This window comes from Macrotis lagotis, chromosome 8, assembly GCF_037893015.1.
Source record: "Macrotis lagotis isolate mMagLag1 chromosome 8, bilby.v1.9.chrom.fasta, whole genome shotgun sequence".
NCBI lineage: Eukaryota > Metazoa > Chordata > Mammalia > Peramelemorphia > Peramelidae > Macrotis > Macrotis lagotis.
Window position 1 is genome coordinate 105,545,087 of NC_133665.1, and position 17,820 is coordinate 105,562,906.

The window sequence follows — 17,820 nt, forward strand, 5'->3', positions numbered from 1 at the left end:
CTTGAGACAGGGCCCCAAGTCCCCAAGCACAGTGGTTGGCATATAATAATGTTTTTTGACTGTCCAAAAAACTTCATAGAGTAAATAAGTTGGGGAGGTATTTCAATAGACAAATTCTTTGCCTGTATATGAGACAATTCACTATGGGTTTGGGGGAGATCTCATTTTTTTTTTTTTTAGGTTTTTGCGAGGCAAATGGGGTTAAGTGGCTTGCCCAAGGCCACACAGCTAGGTAATTATTAAGTGTCTGAGATCAGATTTAAACTCAGGCACTCCTGACTCCAGGGCAGGTGCTCTATCCATTGTGCTACCTAGCCATCCCCCCTTTTATTTAAGAAAGATTTTATTTGAGTTTTACACATTGCAGTATTCTTCTTGAATCACAGAAGTCTAATACATTCCTCTTAGTTCATGGAAATAAACGTTTCCGTTTCCAGTAAATGTTCTGGATATTTCGATGGAACAAAATGAAGTGGACATTTCCTGATTTCCAAGTCTTTGGAGCTTATGGTTGGGAAGCAGGGTGGGGATCTCCTCAGACTACCTCATTGTCTCCCAAGTGCAGAGAAATGTTCTGAAGAGGGGATATGAAGTTTACAAAACACAGGGATAGTCCCTACCTCTCTTCTTTTTCTTTTTGGGTGGGTGGGCATTGGGAGGGTAGGGTGGAAGGGTGGGGGGACACTCCCACATTCTTCCTCTCTGCATTCTCATCAGCTTCCATGGGTTCAACTTTCACCCAGATGTAGTTGACTCCCAAATCTACGCATCCAACCCTAATCTCTCTTCTGAGTTCCATTTGACTATCTTCAATTTCCTGTTCAAGATTCTTTACCTAGATATCTCTGCACATTAAGCTAAACATATTCAAAACAATTCATTATCTGTTCTCCTAAACTCATCCTTTTGCCCAACATCCCTAGTTCTGTCATGGATACCACTATTCTTCCAGTTGTAGGACATTCTTGGCTCTTCATTGTCACTCACATCCCTCCCAACCCCAACCCTCACCCCCAAATAATTGCCAGGTCTGTTTGATTCTCTCTCCACAACATCTCCATCATCCATCCTTTTTTCTCCATTCTTATAATACCACCACCACCACCACCACCACCACCACCACCACACTACCACCACACTTTGGCCTTCAGCACCTGTAACCTAGACAACTGAAACAACGTCCTAATTGATCTCTTTGAATCTAGACTCTTTACATTCCAATCCCTCTTCTTCACAGCAGACAAACTAAAATCTTGAAAGCACCAGTCTGACCCTGTTACTCCCCGATTAAGAAGTTTTAATGCCTCCCTATTGCCCCAAGGATAAAATACACATTCCTCTGTTTGGCATTTAAAGCCCTTTACAATCTGACTCCAGTTGATCTTTCCAGCCTCGTTACCCATTACTCCTCCTCAAATTCTCTATTTTCCAGCTAAACTGGTCTGTTTGTTGTTCTTCATAAACTACATTCCATTTCCTGTGTCTCTCTGTCTTTACATGGAAAATTCCCCCATGCCTGGAATGTTATCTCTACTTCTACCTCTTAGAATCCTTAGATGCTTAAAGGATTCAATTCAAGGACTAACTTCATCAAGTTGCTATCCCTCTTCCCTACCTCTATATTATTAATTGGTATTGATTTTGCATAAATATTGTAATTACTTATTGTGTTACATGTTTATGTTGTCATGCCTCCTTACCACCCTTACCAATCTCCTTGAGGGCACGAACCTGTTTTGTTGTTGCATTCACAGTAAAGAGTAAATGCTGGATAAACAGAAGGCCCTTAATGCTTTTTGAATTGAATTGAGTGTATATGGGCAACTAGGTGGCAAAACAGATAGAATGACAGGCCTGGAGCCAGGATAAACCTGAGTTCAAATTTGACCTTAAACACTAGCTGTGTGACTCTGGACAAGTCATTTAACTGTGTTGGCCTTGGTTTTGTCAGCTGTAAAATGTGCTGGAGAAGGAAATGGCAACCACTCTGGATTTTAGCCAAGAAAACCCCAAATGGAATTATGAAAAGTTGTACACATTGAACAAGTCTTCAGTTTCAAATCCATCAGTTGCCAAATCCCTATCCATTCTACCTCCATAACATCTCTCAGTCTTTCTCTTCCTCTTTACTTCCATTACTCTTATCCTGATTAAAGGTCTTATTGTCACCTACCTGGACTACTGTTAATAACCTCTTTACACAGTTCTCTCTCCTTGCCCTGCCCCCCAATCTCTCAGCATAAGTTTTTTCAACCATAGATCTACAGCTCTACTCAAATATCTCTCCGGTTTCCCTATTGCCTATTGAGTAAAGTTGAAATTCTTGAATATTTGGCATGCTGGTTTCTCCATAATCTGGCACCACCCAATTTTTCTAATTTTATTCCTATCTTGTTTTTCTTTTCCTTTGCTGACACTGTTCTTATGTCTGAAATGTCCCTTCTTTGCTGAATTTTTACCTGTCCTATAGAGAGTAACTCAAATGCCAGTGTTTCTAGGAAGCCTTCTCCTGTCTCCTTTCTCCCTACCCCTACCCTGTCCATCTGATTTTTTCAGACTTATGAATACATCACATCCTCCCTCCCAATCCCCCAAGCACTCTGATCCAAACTGGCTTCTTCTTGCTCTGTGAGACTTGCCATCTTCTTCTTTTGATGGGTGTTTATTGTGACATGATTTTCTTTATGCATAGACTTTCAAGCTTGGGTTCCAGATGAGTTCAAGACGGACCCCTGGGGCAGTGGGGTGGTGCAGTGGATAGAGTACCGGCCCTGGAATCAGGAGTACCTGAATTCAAATTCAGCCTCAGACACTTAATAATTCCCTAGCTGTGTGGCCTTGGGTAAGCCACTTAACCCCATTGCCTTGCAAAAACCTAAAAAAAAAAAGATAATAATTACTTGTGAGTTCAAATCTGATCTCAGACACTTAATAATTCCCTAGCTGTGTGACCTTGGGCAAGTCATTTAACCCCATTGCCTTGCAAAAAAAAAATCATTGCACTCCCAGCTGCCAGTACCTCTGCTTCTCCATTTCCTTGTGTTTTTTGTTTTGGATCTGTGTGTATATGTATGTGGAGCAATATTGACTCCTGATTTGCTTTCATCCCCTTCCACTAGCACAGTATCTGGGACATAAGGCTTGCCGATTGATTATCTATTGCTTCCCGGTGGAGAGTCTCAGTCTAATGTGGGTAGTGGCACAGATAACAGGAGGACATGAGGTTGGCAGGACTGTGCCGTGTGATCCTGGAGGTTAAGGTCATTGCCGATAGACATCTGGGGAGGCTCCCCGGGGAAGGGGGCCTTTGATCCGGCCGTCTCCCCAGGAGGGGACAACAACCAAGATTCGGGTCGACCTGTTTGGGCTTGGGAGAGGGTCGGGGGGACGGGTGAGCACGTGTCCAGGCCGGCGCCTGGAAGTGGCCGGGGGTCCCAGAGGGCACGTGCAGAGCGGGGCGTGTCGGAGGTGTAGCCAGCTCGGAGACAGGGCGTGCCCGTGATCCATGTGCAGAAAGGGGCGTGGCCCCGGAGGGGAGCGTCGGAGGGGGCGGGGCTCGGCGGGGCTGGGCGGGACCACTGGGGACAGAGTGGGCGGGCCGGCCCAATGAGCGCGGCGGCGCGGGGCCGTGGGCGGGACTTGCAGCCTGGAGGCTTCGGGCCGGCTGCGGGCAGAGAGATGCAGGCAGAAGCTTCGGGGTTCCGCGGAGGGATCGTGCGGGCGCCGCCGCGGGGACCGCTCGGCCGCGGGGATTGGCTGCGGTGCTCGCGTGTCACCCGGGGTTGCTAGGCTCCGAGCCGCCCCGCCCCCGCCTTCCCCCGGTACGTGCTCGCGCGGAGGCTGCGGCGCGGCTCTCGCGCTCCTCGGGCTGGGGCTGCGCGCGCGGCGGCGGCGGCGGCGGCACGGCGGCACGGCGGCGGCGGCGGCACGGCGCCGGGGCCCCGGGGAGCGGCGGCGGCCTGCGGCCCGGCGGCCTGGCGGAGCGGGGAGTGTCGGCACCTGCCGCTGCCCGGCGGCGCTCGGGGGTGAGTCACGCCCTCCCCCTGCGGCCGCCCCGCGGCTCCCGGGCCCTGGGCCCGCCCGGCCCGCGCCCCTCCCCCTCCCCGGCGGCCCCGGCCCCCTCCCCTCTCCTCCTCGCCTAACACCTGCTGCTGCGGCCGCTCGGGGCCCGGGGCCGGGGGGCGAGCGAGGCCTGCAGCGGCCGGCCGGGCCCGCCGTGTCCTTGCCCTGCACCGGCGGGCGGGCCCGGGCCGGCGGCTGCGGGGGGAGGCGCTGCCCGGCCCTCCCGCCGCCGCCCGCATCCCCTCCCGGCCCGGGGGGTCCAGGCCTGGGGGCGGCGGGTGGAGGGGGGCCGGCGCCCGGGCCCGGCGGCCGCTCAGCGCGCCTTTTGTTAACCGGGCCCGGGGCCGGCGGGGAGGCGGCGGAGCAGGCCGCGGGGCCGAGGTCGGCCGGGTGTGGGGCCGGGGCCTTCCCCGCCCGGGGCCGCCGGGGCCGCCGGGGCCTCTGGGCGGGCTGGACGCCGCCGGCCGACCCGAGGGGAGCGGGAGCGCCGGGCCTGCCTGGCCGAGGGAAGGGAAGCGGGGGGCCTGCGCGCGCCTGCCCGGCTGCAGAGCCCGGCTCGGGGAGGCTGCTCCGGGGAGGCAGCCCGAGCCCTGCCCCGGGCGGGGGGGACCCGCCCACAGCCCCCACCCGGGCCCCCGGGGCCCCTTGGCACCCCTCCCCTGGAGTTAGAGCCTCCTCAGAGTTGGGTGTCCCCGGGAGGGCTGGCCCCGGAAGCCCCCCTTCATTCCATAAGGACTCCTCTAAAGAGGAGCGATCCAGGTGGTGATTTTTTTACAAACCATGAGTCTGGGTACTCCCCTTTTGACAGGTAGGTAACCTCTAGATTCTTAAAGGTCTAGGATGAGTTTTAAGGCCGAAAAGTCCCCTGCTAGTTTCAGAATCTAGCAGACCTTTTAGTAAAACTGCCATTTTATTTTCTGAAAGTCACCCAACATGGTGAAGTTTTGGATGTTTGTGAGCACTTAGCTGTGGCCATAGATTGTAAACTTTCAGCTTTTTGGAAAGGATCTGATTTGGTGCTGTATTAAGAGTTTTGTCTCAGAAGTACAGCCTGCTCGGGCTCTTTCTCTGAATCAGTGAGTAGAAATGATTCTTGGCAAAGGTCCTAGTCTGCCTTTCTCTCACTGTTTCCCTTTCAGTCTTTCTCTTCTCCTTTCTCTTTCTCACCCATTATTCTCACCCCCCTTTTCCCCTCTCTCCCTCCTCTCTCATTCTCCCCATTCCTCCCTTCCCTCCATCTTTCTCTTGTTTTTTTCTGCTTATGAGAAAAAAGTGGCGCATGTAGCCAATTAATATATATTTTCAGGTGTGTTTTGGGTGTCCAGACTAGGTATATTTTATTAATTGATTTTATTAATACTGTGATCTCTTTTCAAAGTAGTATTGTTTCTAAAAAGACAGACATTTTGGATAGAGCACCTGCCTTGTAGTCAGGAGTACCTGAGTTCAAATCTGGCCTCAGACACTTAATAACCTAGCTGTGTGGCCTTGGGCAAGCCACTTAGCCCCATTGCCTTGCAAAATCCTTAAAAAAGAAAAAGAAAAAGACAGACATTCTGACTTCTTAAAACTGCATTGTTAGATTTTTGGAGAACATGAATGGGGCCAAGTTAATCTGCTTTAGGATTGAGAAAGTAGAAACATGCTGTGGGGCTACTCATTATTTGGGACCAAAGCAAACTAGGGACAGACTTCTTTTATTACTAGGAAGCAGCAAAGGGAGAATGGAGAGGTAAGTATTTTATTTATTAAATGGAAGTTCCAGGTATGTAGATGAATGTAGATAGGATCAGAAAACTATTTACACAATGAATGTTTAATAGGAATTGTGAAACACTCCTGCTGGTAGACTTTCAGTCAAGAAACTTGCAGGGTCTACATTATTCAGGCATGTAGATGAATGTAGGTAGGAGTAAGAAACTATTTACATAAACTTTTTTTTTTTAAGTTTTTAGTTTTTGCAAGGCAATGGCTCCAAGCGGCTTGCCCAAAGCCACACAGCTAGGTAATTATTAAGTGTCTGAGGCGGGATTTGAACTCAGGTATTCCTGACTCCAGGGCTGGTGCTCTGTCCACTGTGCAACCTAGCCACCCCTACATAAACATTTAATAGGAATTGTGCAACACTCCTTTTGGTAATCTTCTTTTGGTCAAGAAACTTGCAGGGTCCATAATTATTCTGAAAAAAAAAATCAGCTGCTTGCTGACAGTGGAATTGAAACTTTGAAAAAGTGTATACCACCTCTCTTGACTTCAGAGGATAACTCTGAAGTCTGAACCAAGATAAGTGGCAACTGATTTGTTTGGTGGCAAATGGGGGGGTGCACCTTACCAGGTCATCTAAAGTGGTTTCTTCCTGTCTGGGATTATGTCTGAATGACCTCAAGTGTATTTCCAAGAAAAAGATTCCATAGTTTCCCTTGGCAACTCAGTTGCTCTAATAGTGAAAAACCTTGCTTATATCTAACCCAAAACCCTCAAATCTATTGGATTCTATACTGCAGGCTTGGACAATTCTTTGGTCCTACCTTTCAGGTGGTTTGATGATTCTTAAGGTATCTCTCTTCAGTCTTTTTTTTTTTCCAGGTGAGTTATTTCTGCTTTGAAATGCTTCACATTTTCTTATATTTTTTCTTTTGGACATTTTTCTTAATCTCAAGGTAAATTACTATTTTTATCCTTGTTAAGATAAAATTAAATTCACTGCCTCTGCTTTTTCCTCTTTGATACTTGTGCATTGAAACTTGAGTCTCTCTTTTGCCCTTAACTTTCAACCAATGATATGGTAGCTTAATATTATTGGATTTTCTGAAGGAAGTTCTAGTTGTAGAAAAAGGGGTATAGAGAAGAAAGTGAGATGTGAAGACATCCTACCCATCTTTCCAGGCATGCATTACCCACTAGTAGCATCGAAGTTCCTTGAGACTTGGAACTGTTTATTTTTTTGCATGTACTATGCCTTGTACTAGTTAGTGAGTTCCTTAGGAGTCAGATGAGTTGTGGGGTGGTTGGAAAGTGGAAGGGAGAAGTAAAATTTGAGATCATTTTAAGTTTATAGGTCCCCAACCAGAAAGTAGTAGGGCAGGATTTTATCCATAGATTTTAAAGCTTTATTTTCTTCTTTCCTTGTCAGCTACTGCCCTATTCCTTTTGTGACATCAAAGCTTTTTTCGTCCCCTAAAGGTAGAGGAAGTGCTTATGACCAGGAAAGAGATAGGACTTGGATTGGATCTTCATTGGGTACAATTTAGAAAACTGAAGGGGAAGGGAGGAGGGGATGGCATTCCAGGGGAGAATTTGAACAAAGGTGAAGAGGTGGGATATGCATGGTATGTCCAGGGAACCAGTTTGACTGGAGTGGTGTTCCTGTAGGGGGTGAGTAGTAGCAGGTAAGTTTAGAGGTCCAGTTTGAACTTTTGGAGACAACTTGTAGACACATGTTAGGTTTTTTTCCCCTTCAGGTTCTCTCATTTTCTTTAATTTCTAAACTTAATACTGTTCAGGTAGCAATACTTTCATAATATAGTATTTTTTAATTAGATCTAATGCATAGAACTCTGAAGCTAGCATTAACTAATAGTTAGGCTGTGATTTTCAGTTTTGGATACTCTTAGGGATATATTGACCTTTAGAATTAAGATTCATACAGTCTATCATACTTTTTAAGCTTTGGGAAATTATAATTGAATGGACACAAGCTCACATTGTATTGAATTTGTGAAGCTAGATTTGTTTCCCTAGTTGAATGAAATTTGAATGAAATTTATGTGATTTAATTCTTACTAGATGCCTGAATGTTAAATATAAATTAATTTTCAAAAGATTACTATTTTGCCTGAGTGTTGTAGTTATGTCCGGGAAGAAGTTAATTTGATATAATTGTCTTTCTGAGGAAGTGGCAGCAAAGGTGCTGAGGTTTTTGTTTTGAAGTTGAACCATTTTGAATTAGTAATTTAAAAAAATTTAAGTATGTTGAATATTTTTAGTTTGAATTACTTTTTGTATCTGAGTTTTTCACCCCAATTCTTGATCTTTTTGTTTGTCAAGTCTTCAGTATAACATATAGCTTTTTCATTCTTTGATAATTTAGTGTGTGAGGGGGATAAGTAACATTCTTTATGTCTGTCTGGAAGGGACATTGGAAGAGTTCTAGCCTAACAACAGATATTCACCACTATCATACTTTACCCTTCCCTGTGGGTTCTAGTTCTCATTTTAGCTAAGTGTTTTTGAAGTAGGAGTTTATTCAAAATTCAAGGAGGAGTACCTTCCAGTATGCTTTTTTTCCCTCTGCTTTGTGTAGAGGACAAGCATGCTCTGATTTAAGAAGTTTGGAATTATAAAAATTGATTTGCATAAAATAAAATTGGGGCATAAGCATTTATTTGTTTCACAGAAAACATTTTTTTGAGATTTCTTTAAATATCAGATTTCTTGAGTAGAATTGGGAGAACATTGCACACATTAACAGCAACATTGTTTGATCATCAACTATGATAGACCTAGCTCTTCTGAGCAGTACAATGATCAAAGACAATTCTAAAATACTTGTGATGGCAAATGCCATCCATATAAATGCAGACCAAAGCATACTATTTTTACTTTTAAAAACTTGTTTTATGTTTTTTTTCCTTCTCATGTTTCCCCCACTTTTGTTCTGATTCTTCTTTCACAACTTGACTAATATGGAATGTTTAACATAGTACAACCTATACCACGTATAATTTATCTCAGATTATTTGCTGGAAGGGAAGGAGGAAGAAAAATGTGGAACTCAAAAATCTTACCAAAAAAATGGATGTTTAAAACTATCTTTACATGTAATTGGGGGAAAAAATAAAAAGTGCTTTTTAAAAAATGTAAAGTACAATAAAGATGGAAACTATTTTAAAAAACTTATCAAATTTCTTCAGGGAATCTGCAATTTCAAATGTGATTTGTTTTACCCAGTTTACCCAGATGCTGACATCTATTATAAAATGAGGCATACTTGTATTATTTTTAAAACAAGTTTCCTCCCATAGGTGTCCCAGTCCCCCCCCCCCACTTTGAGGGGTGTTTAAATTCTTTTTATTTAAACACATCTCAATGTCCTCTGCCATTCTGCACATAAGAAACCACTGATTCATTTTTGTTGCTGCTAGTCATTGCACTATTGCATCCTAAATATAGGGTAGTGTGCCAGTTGGGAAACAGCCCAGTAGTAAGTGGAAGCATTTGGAATGCTGCATATTATTCAGAGAAATAATCAGCCAATGCTTAGCTTGTGTTGGTAATTGTACTTGGTACAATGTATTGGAATTTGCCCTTATATTCCTGTAGGTGTTGGAATTTCTTCCTGCATAAAGTATCAAAGAGAGCAATAATCTGTTTGAAAATTGCTTACTTCTAATAATTGGTATAAAAATATGTTGTTTTTTTTTTTAAAGAAATCTAAGTAGTAATTCAAAACTGGAGAAAACTGTTCTTAAATGTGTTATTTCTGCAAGGGGTCTGATTCATTTGGCTGTACAATATACAATTGATATTTCTACAATGAAAGGATAGTTATACTTAATTCATTTTCTACAGACATTGCTTACATTTTTCAAAGTACTTCTCAATCTAATAGAAAGTATGCCATTTTTTATATTGGTGTTTTTGTTCAATTGGTTCAGTTATTCTTTTTTTTTTTAATTTTTTTATTTTTTAGATTTTTGCAAGGCAAATGGGGTTAAGTGGCTTGCCCAAGGCCATACAGCTAGGTAATTATTAAGTGTCTGAGGTCGGGTTTGAAATCAGGTGCTCCTGACTCCAGGGCCGATGCTCTATCCACTGCGCCACCTAGCCACCCCCAAGGTTCAGTTATTCTTAAAAATATGTTGAATGTTGATAAATTTTGTTTCAATATATCTTATAAGAATCTACTTTTTGATTGAATACCCTACAAGGTATAATTTCTGGAAACAGTCAAACAAAACGTTTAATAGTTATTGTGACAGATAGTTCTTGCAACTCTCCATTTAAACAGTTTTCAGTTTGTTAAAAGAAAACTAGAAGCAAGGACCAATTCTTAATACTTTTGTTCAATAAATTATTTAAAAGACTAACAATAGCTGTCTCTGATAAAAATTGGGGGATTATATGTAATCAGAAAGGAGGCAAAATTATTTTTCCATGTATGATATAATAGCATACTTGAAAAACTCTAGAGAATCAACAAAAGTTAAAATAATAGCATTGGCAAAGTAGTAAGATGCAAAATAAGTTCCAGATAATCAGCATTTCTATGTTACTTAAACAAAAGCCAGGAAGGGGGAGAGTTTTTTTTTTAAAGTAGCTGTCTTGTAGTTACTTTAGACATACACACAGAGATCTTGTACAAATACAATTATATAATAGTCAGAAATAAAGGAATATCTAAATAAGGAAAGACAGTCAATGTTCATTGATAGGCCATGCTGATACAGCAAAAAATAACATTACTGCGCACATTAACAATATTTTAATTCTGCATCAATCAAATTACCTTAAGAATATTTTATAAAATTAGAAGAAATAATAAAATTCATGTGTAAGAACAAAATATCAAGACTATGGGGAAATAAGTGTATGAAGTAGAAATGAAGGGGATTTAATTTGACCAGATTTCAAATTATAATAATTTTCCAGTTTTATTGGGATTACATAAAAGGGAGGAAAAGTAAACCTGTAGAACAGATTAGATAATGCCTTCTAAAAGAAAAAAGTGAATGGAGCATTTCAGTTTTGAACATGAAATCATAAGGAAAGAATTTAAAAAAGAAATAATTTGTAATTTTAATAGCAGACATAAGTACACCTAATTAAATTTGCCTTATAACCATTGCATATTCAAAAATTGATTTCAACATATATAAAATGACTTTTCTGTCATTTTTGCTAATCCTACAGCAATATCCTTGATCTGATCTCATTTCTTAATGTAAAATTAATTGTATTTATCTTGTTGTAATTATGGCATTGTTTCATAAAGGTCTTTCCATGTTGCTTTTTATTCTTTACATTTATTCTTTACTATATTTTAATATTCCATTATGTTAATGTATCACAATTTGCCTAATCAATTCATTTTAACAAGTACTTATTAAGTGCCAACTCTGCCAAGTACTATAATAGGTGTTACAGATACAAAGACAAAATTTGTGTTTTTTTTAATCTTCCTTATATCGCTAGCATGTAGCATTACCTGGAACTTAAGTTATTAATGAGTAATTAAGGTAGCTCAAATAAATATCTTACAAAGTAATTTTGGGAATGGGGAAGAGCACTAACATCTTTGTGTGTTGATTGGTGGAGGACAGAATAGGGCAGGCTTCTTATAGTGAAGGTGAACCTTGAAGGAGAGTGAATGTGAGAATAGTGTTCCAGTCACTAGGGATAATCTGTACAAAGGTGTAGAGGTGGGAGATGGATGGTTATTTTAAAAGAACAACAAATTTCCAGTTGATTGGACCCTAGAGTACTCCGAAAGAGGTACTATGAAGTCAGTCTTTTTTAAGATAGTCTATTTAATGCAAGCAGTTTATATTTTATTGGAGAGGCAATAAGGAGCCACTGAAGCAAGGGAGTAGGAGATGATCAGTAGAGTGATGAGAAAGACATATAAATTGATAGAAAGTAAGCATAACTAGGAAACCTCTATACATAGTGACTTCAACAATATAAATGAAAAGAATAAGAAAAACGAATTGAAAATAAATGCTGTATAATTATAATGATCAACTTTAGCTACAAACAAGAGAGATGAAGAATGTATGAACTTTTTTTGCAGTGGTAAAGGAATATGTATCTGGAGCATTGCATATATTGTTAAACTTGATGGATGTTTTAGCTTTTTATTTTGAACTGTCTTTTAGAAAGATGTAAAAAACAAAAGCTATAAATACAATTTAATAAAATTTTAAAATCATTTTTTGGCAGACATGTGGAGGATAGGAGAGGGAAAATACTGAAAGTAGAAAGCTTAGTGCAAGAGAACACATAGGAGGAAATCATGAGGACCGGAGCTGAGTTATTGGTCATATATTTTGAACAGAGGGAATGGATATATGAAATGTTGTGGGACTTGGGCAACTGATAGAATATTGGGGTGGGTCAGGCAGTGGTAAATGAGAGTTAGAGTTGAGAATGACATGTAATGATTGTAAACCTGCAAAGGATTGTGGTATCATCAGCAAAAATAATGAAAGTAGGAGGTCGTGTGTGTGTGTGTGTGTGTGTGTGTGTGTGTGTGTGTGTGTGTGTTATATTTTGGACATGTTGAGCTTGGTATGTATATTGGATATCTAAGAGGACATATTCGATAGGCAGTTGATGTAGATCTGGTGATATAGAGGAGAGATAATGAGATTAAATTTGTAGGTCTGGGGAGTCAAATAGGTAAAGATCATTTTCCAATTGATAAATGCTTAATTTGTTTCTAGTTTTTTTATAGCTTTGTGTACAGCTAATACGGTATATCCCTGATTTTTTTTAACAAGGTTTTTCCATCAGTACCTGCTTTTTTGGGGGGGAGGGTTGGCAAGGCAATGGGGTTAAGTGGCTTGCCCAAGGCCACATAGCTAGGTAATTATTGAGTGTCTGAGTCTGGATTTGAACTCAGGTACTCCTGACTCCAGGGCCGGTGCTCTATTCACTGCTCTACCTAGCCATCCTTTTCTTTTTTTAATCAAAAATTTGTTTCAATTAAAATTGTAATGTACTATTTTCTCTTTCCCATCTCTCTGCTTTCCTTTATTTTCAGGGAAAAAGGAATATTTTTCCCTAATAACAAATAAATGTAAGGCATAACAAATCCCTATATTGGCCATGTCTCTAAAAATGTATCTTGTTCTCCATATTATATTCATCAGTTCTCTGTCAGTAATGAGTAGCTTTCTTCTTTTTCAATATCAGGTGCGCTAGAATTAGGGACAGTAAAGTGGTAGAGTGAGTGGACAGAGTACTGAACTTGGAGTCAGAAAGACTCATTTTTGTGAGTTCAAATCTGGCTTCAGATATTTGATAGCTCTATGACCCTGGGTAATTCATTTAATCCTGTTTCCCTCAATTTCTTTATCTGTAAAATGAACTGGAGAGGGAGATGGCAAACTACTACAGCATTTTTTGCCAAGAAAACCCCCAAATGTTTTCACAAAGAGTCAGACATGACTGAAAACAACTGAACAACCACAACCTCTAGAATCATGGTTGATCATTTGAGTTGATTAAAATTATTAAGAATTTAAAAATTATTCTTTTATACAGTGTTGATGTTATATTTCAAATTACTGTCCTGGTTCTGCTTACTTGACTCTTAGTTCACACAAGTATTCCCAGGCTTTTCCGAAGCCATCTCTTTCATCATTTCTCACAATACAATAGTGTCCTATTATATTCATGAGCATTTGTTTTTCTACAACCCTTTAATATTCCTTGAGTTTTATGCTTTTTAATTATTTTTTGCCAATTTGATGGATTTGAGGTAACCACAAGTTTTAAATTGCATCTCTTTGAAGATAAGTGAGATTGAACATGTTTTATGTGACCATTAACAATTTGTATTTCTTTTTCTATACATAACTCTTATCTTTTGATGACTCATCTGATATGTACTTGGGAAGTACATTTGTAAGTTTATGACAGTACCATATATATACATATATATATGTATGTGTATGTATATATATATATATACATATATATGTATGTATGTATACATACACGCATATATATGTTAGATGTCACACTGTATTTTTTCCAGTTTTATTTTCTTTTAAATTATATTATTTTGGTTTAGAAATTTATTTTAACATAATCAAACTTATCTCCTTCATATTTAATTGTGTTTTTATGTCATTCTGATGGAATTCACTGAATCTATGGCCTAGGTAAGGTATTAGTTTGTAACCAACCAAATTGATATATTGGTGTGTGTGTGTGTGTGTGTGTGTGTATATATATATCTCTATAATTATATATAAGTATATGATTATATATTTAAATTAATTTCATTGTATAAGAATAAATTTTTGCCCAAGAAAGGCAGCATAAGATAAAAATGATTCCATTACTGTTTTATTATTTTTTAGCCAAGAAAAATAATTCAGTAATATATATCATGTATGATATAATCTTGGATTGGAATGGAGTTGGAATGAACCTTAGATATCAACAAGTTCAACTCCCTCATTGGTGGGAGAGCTGGTGTTAATATGACATTCTGACTTGAAATTCAGAAATTTTTCTGTCACTAGTTACCAGTAAATGAATTCAAAGTTAAGATGGATGATGTCCAAATACTGTTTAAGTAAAAGTTGTTAATCTGTGACCAATTATGGTGTTCTTGCATAAAATCTCCAAGTGTTAAATAACTTCCTTTGGATTTGAGTCTTTATTTAGTTATTGATCTTCACTCTCCTGGTTTTTACTCTTTAATAGATACTTTGACCCTTCCTTTAGAGAGGCAGGTAGTATGCTATATGAATAGAGTACTGGACCTCAAGGAAGAACTAGGTTCAAACCTCATCTCTGACACTTAATAAATCTCTCTTGAGCCTCAGATATCTCCTCCTTCACTGTAAGTTAGAGGGATTTAGGAGTTTTATCATTTCACTTTATATAGCTTAGAATTTTCTAGGAGATCTTAGAAAAATGACAGTTGTCCACTGGACAGAAGAAATTTGGAAAATGGTCTTTGAAGCAGATCAGTTCTTAGTTATTGCACATAATTGAAGTTATGAGAAGAATGGTCTTTCTGCTTTTATAGACATGCAGCAGTAGTGAGACAGTTTAATTGCCTGAGGAGAAATTTTCTGAGAGGTAACTATGAGAAAGTTCTGTATTAAAGAGCTAAAAATAGAATCCACTAAACTTAGATACAGAAGTTGAGTTGTTGCTCTCAACTTTTCCAGTGCATTGGTAAAGCAAAATCTGTTACTTTTGTTACTTAAAAACTAGTACTATTTTATCAGAAGGATACAAGCAGGAAGGAATTTTAAAAATTTGAATATGTTGAACAGCAAAAAGCAATCATTTTCTCATATACTAAATATTTCAGAAAGATTATATATGAAACTACAAATTTATATTTTGAACAGTTTATGTAAAAAAGAAAAACCAACTTAGATGTAATAAATTCAGCATATTACTTTCAAAGTTGTCCTGAGTATGTTTCTCTGAACTTCTGTTACTTTTATGTGCATTTTAAAAAAGTGGTCCATTGACCCCCTTTTGGGGAGGGGGAGGCAGCACTGTGGTTGGTTCTTTTTCTCATAAAATGAAAAAGGATAATAAAATCAGTCAACAAGGACCACCTGTGTTTACTGTATTTCGAGTACTGTTAGGTGCTGGGGATATGAGTACAAAGAATAGAACAGTCCCTGTCCAAAAAGAGTTTGCATTCTTAATGAGGGAGACAAATAAATATATTCAGCAATAAATATATATTCAGTAATAACAGACCATGAGTAAATGATAATCCTACAAAGTGTTTAAATAGAAACAGTTTGGAAGAGAGAGTATTCCCATTGGTGTGATTAGGAAAGACTTGATGCAGAAGATATCATATTTGATTTTTCTCTTAATTGGAAGTGAGGGCTGTTTTATGAGATAATGGGGGAGGGCATTCCAGACCTGTGGCTGACCTGGTGGTGCAGAGGTTTTGGAAACAGGAGATGGAGTGCACGGTATGTGAGGAACAGAGGGAGAGTTTCACTGGATCATACTATTTGGGAAGAAGGGGCTAGAAAGGTAGGTGGGGCCAGGTAGCAGAATTCATATTAGAAGCTATTTTTTCTTAGAGGCAACTGGAGGGGCGGCTAGGTGGTGCAGTGAATAGAGCACCGGCCCTGGAGTCAGGAGTACCTGGATTCAAATCTGGCCTCAGACACTTCATAATGACCTAGTTGTGTGGCCTTGGGCAAGCCACTTAACCCCATTGCCTTGCAAAAAAAAAAGCAACTAGAGGCAACTGGAAACCACTTGGAGTCTATTAAATAGTCATGTAGCTAATCAGAATATTATGAAAATTACTTTTAAGAGCAGTGTGTGGGATGGACTAGACAGAAGGAGAGGCTAGGCATGAAGACCAATCAGTTGATTGTTTCAGTAACGAGGGCACCTACCTAGAATATAGTAAGGTATATGAGTGGAAAGAGAGGATATGATGTGAGAAATATGTTTAGATCAAAATGTTATGGCTTGGACAGAGACAGAGCAGTGCTCAGACAGGGAGAAAGGAGGAACCAGCAGAGGTTTGTGCGAAAAAAGGATCAAATGTGATCGAAATATTGAGAAACCTAAAAGACAGAAAATAATGAGTGAGGGGGGATTGTCACCAGCCTTATTTTTCTCCTCCAGAACCACTTGGGTCCAGTGGACTGATATGAATCAGGTTGACTTGAGATGGCTCTGGATGTGAGGCAAATAAGTGTCTGAGGCCATATTTGAACTCAGATCCTCCTGACTTCAGGGCTGTTGCTCTACCCATGTTGACATTGAGCTGCCCTGGAGAATCATTGAACTTGGGAGTTCTCAGCTGCAGTAGGGCTTAAAGTTTATCTCATGATCATAGTTAGATCAGCCTCATTATGCTGACTCCTTGGGAATTGGAAAGCCAAGCTACTTAAATAGGGGCTAACCAGTCCAGGTCTGAAATTGAGGTAAAATTTCCATGTTGATCAGCAGTGGGATTGTGGAAACTTGCCTAAATGAGGGAGACCTAGATGACCCCCACCAAAAAAAAGTCACTGGAAACTTTGGGCAGAGCAGTTTAAATTGAGAAGTGAAATCAGAGAAGAGAGGAAGTAGAGGCAGGAAATTTTTCAAGGGGTTTGTCTGCAAAAGAGAAAAATATAAGATAGGACTTCAGAGGATAGTAGGGTCTTGGGAAGATTTTTTATTAAAGACGGGGAAAACTGGTCATGTTTGAAGGCAGGGAAAGAACCAGTAGCTAGGGAAGAGGTTGATGATTATAGAGAGAGGGAAGATGATTGAGAATGCAGCTGTTGAAAGAAGAGATAGGATCAAGTACTTGTGTAGAAGAGTTACCTTGGCACAGAGAAGGGTTATCTCTTTGTTAGAAATTGAGGGAAAGGAAGAGAGAAGGAGAGATAAAGTCAAGGGATTTTGACTAGTCAACTAGAGAGGATAAGGGATCTCATGTTGAATGGTCTCAAGATTTCTCACAGTAAAAGGAAAAATCCTTAGCTAAAAGGAAGGAGAAGAATGGAGGGAAGAAGCTTGGAATAGCATCTTTGGGGATTGCTTTATCAGTTAGGGAGGAATAAAAGTACTGACTGCTGTGTTATATAATGTGAGGCCCCAGTTGATGTTGGATAACATGAATTTGAGTTGTGTTTGTTCAGTTGCATTCAGAGGCATATTCAGAGTGGAAGAGTGAGTATAAGAGTAGTCTAGGTCAGAGGTTTGGCAAGAGAACAGTGAGAGAACAAGGGATTTGAGAGTAGAAGACAGTGTAGAGTTGAAATAGCTGTTGAGTTTGAAGAGTAGGACAGTGAAGTCACATTTGGGTAATGTCCTAAGAAATAAGAAAGTACTGAGACATGGAAGAACTGGAGATCTCTGAAAAAGGTTTAGGTAACATGAGCCATAAAGGGAAAAGTGGAAGAGGAGATAATGGTCTTAGGAGATAGGAGAATGTTAGTTTTTTTAAGGAAATGAAACCCTGCAGGTAATGATGAGTTCTAGTTATCCTTTATGTATAGTTGAGGTGAGGTTAGTAGGTCATGGAATTTT

At 40.2% G+C, this 17,820-nt stretch overlaps 1 protein-coding gene across 3 annotated transcripts in view; it reads left to right on the top strand.

The window, feature by feature from the left end:
- The first annotated feature begins 3,721 nt into the window (after positions 1–3,721).
- DAG1 (dystroglycan 1) overlaps positions 3,722–17,820 on the top strand; it is an 85,310-nt gene continuing 71,211 nt past the window's right edge. Inside the window, exon 1 of one of the 3 annotated variants that reach the window (XM_074197947.1) lies at positions 3,722–3,821. The gene's annotated coding sequence lies outside the window, so the exon portion shown is untranslated. Of the gene's footprint in view, positions 3,822–3,929; positions 4,026–4,713; positions 4,871–17,820 lie in introns of those variants that run through there. The other 2 variants (XM_074197946.1, XM_074197948.1) reach the window with 2 other exon arrangements.